Source organism: Helianthus annuus, chromosome 3 (assembly GCF_002127325.2).
Source record: "Helianthus annuus cultivar XRQ/B chromosome 3, HanXRQr2.0-SUNRISE, whole genome shotgun sequence".
Lineage (NCBI taxonomy): Eukaryota > Viridiplantae > Streptophyta > Magnoliopsida > Asterales > Asteraceae > Helianthus > Helianthus annuus.
The window spans coordinates 154972740-154974746 of record NC_035435.2 but is presented as its reverse complement, the minus strand read 5'-3'; the positions used below and the strand labels follow the sequence as shown (position 1 = coordinate 154974746).

Genomic DNA, 2007 nt, shown 5'->3' with positions numbered 1-2007 from the left:
CGGCTCCTTCTCTGGCTCCTTCTCCTCTCCTGGAGACCCGCTGGACTGTGCTGTACTTGCTGGGCGCAGCCTAGGGTGCACTCTGCCAGCTGGTGTCTCCATCTCAATCTCCGCGTCGACCTCCGGGTCCTCATCGACTACCGGCTCGACCTCAACAACTCCTCGTCCGCTCCTAGTGGTAACAGCCTTTGCAGTGGCGTTCGGATTTCCAACAGTGCTACCAGGGAGGCCACCTTGAGGTCTCTGGTTCAGCTGATCGGCCAGCGAACCCACTGTCCTCTCCAGATTCTGTAGTGCAGTGCTCTGACTCTTCATGAAGGTCTCGTGCTCCATTAACCTCGACTGTGTCTCCTGATGTCGAGTATCCTCTCGCGTGATAAACTGTGTGAGCAACTGCGTCTGCTTAGCTAACGTCTCCTGGTTTTGCCTCAGCATCTCCTCTATCGTCGGGTTTTTAGTACCCGAACTCGCCCCTGCTCCTGCTCCTGCGTCCTGAAACAAACTCTGACGCGGCTGAAACCCCGGTGGGTTGTTGTTCTTCCAGCTGAAATTCAGGTGGTTCTTCCAGTTTGAATTGTAACGCTCCCCGAAATTTCCTTGATTCCGATTACCCACAAACTCTACCTGCTCTGGTGACTCCTCAGGGGCTATAGGACACACGGCTGTGTCATGCTTCCCTGTGCATATCTCGCATAGCTGCTCTTTCTTCATCTGCATCTCCTTCACCTGCTTCTGTAAGGCCTCAATCTGGGCTTGCATAGAGGTGGTAGTGTCAACCTTATGCACGCCTCTCTGTGCAGCAGACGAATCTCTAGACTCGGGAAACTCATAGCTACTCATCGCGATGTCCTCAAACATCTCGGTACACTCATCTGAGGTCTTGGCGGTCATCAGATTGCCGCCAGCAGTCGTATTCAGCATATTCCTCGTAGCAAGCGTCACTCCATGGTAGAACTTCTCAACTAGCGCCCAACTCTCAAACCCGTGATGTGGACATTTAACCAACAACTCCTTGAAGCGCTCCCATGTCTCGTAAAATGACTCTCCTTCCTTCTGACGAAACTCCTGAATCATGCTCCTCAGACGAGCGGTTTTAGAGGGAGGAAAATATTTTCCTAAGAATCTCTCGCATCCCAGCCCAGGTAGTAATGGATCCAGCAGGAAGAGACTCTAACCAAGCATGAGCTCGATCAGTGAGTGAGAATGGGAAAAGACGTAACTTGCAGGCGTCCTCGCTAACGCCTTGCTCCTGAAATGTGTCACAGATAGCTGAAAAACGAGAGATGTGAACATTTGGGTCCTCGGAAGGTAACCCATGGAACTGGACGGTGTTCGTAACCATCGAGATGATCTGGGGTGAATCCGCCAGCTATTGACAGCGATAGCAGGGCGGGTGATGCTGGATCGAGCATTGGCCGCGTTCGGCCTGGCGTAGTCAGCGACGACTCTCCTAGCAGGGGGATCGGCATCACCCATAGTGAAAGTAGAAGATGAAGTGTGTACCTGACTAGCTCGGAAAGTGCGAAGGCGCTCGTGGAAATCTCGCTCAGACGAAGCAGCAAACGAAGGTGGCCCCTGTGAACGAGTGTGGTGCATACAATGAGAAGAAATCTAATCTAAGTACTAAAGCAAATCTAACCCTAAAGGCACAAATTGCAAGCAAAAGGCACCTAAAGGCAATGGAAAACTATGAAAGCAAATAAATAACTAAATAGACGACTCGGGTCGTTCTCTAAAGTGCCAGTGTCCCCGGCAGCGGCGCCAAAAACTTGATGTGTGAAAATGTATATATTAAATTCGGACAAGTTTTAAAATGGAATCACAACCTAAACCACACACAATCGGCAAGTGCACCGGTCGCAGTGTAGTGTAGATGGCAAGACCGGATATCAATCCGTGGACACTATATGCAAACTTTAGATACTGAACCTCTATCGAATAAATAGTCAACTTTTGGATTTGTTTTGAAATATATTGTAATAATGACTAAATGAAATAAACAGAACG

At 49.7% G+C, this 2007-nt stretch overlaps 1 non-coding gene across 1 annotated transcript; it reads left to right on the top strand.

The window, feature by feature from the left end:
* Window positions 1-979: 979 nt before the first annotated feature.
* On the top strand, window positions 980-1086 carry LOC118490930. The gene has a single exon (XR_004890155.1). It is a non-coding gene; the product is annotated as a small nucleolar RNA R71 (small nucleolar RNA).
* Window positions 1087-2007: the final 921 nt, after the last annotated feature.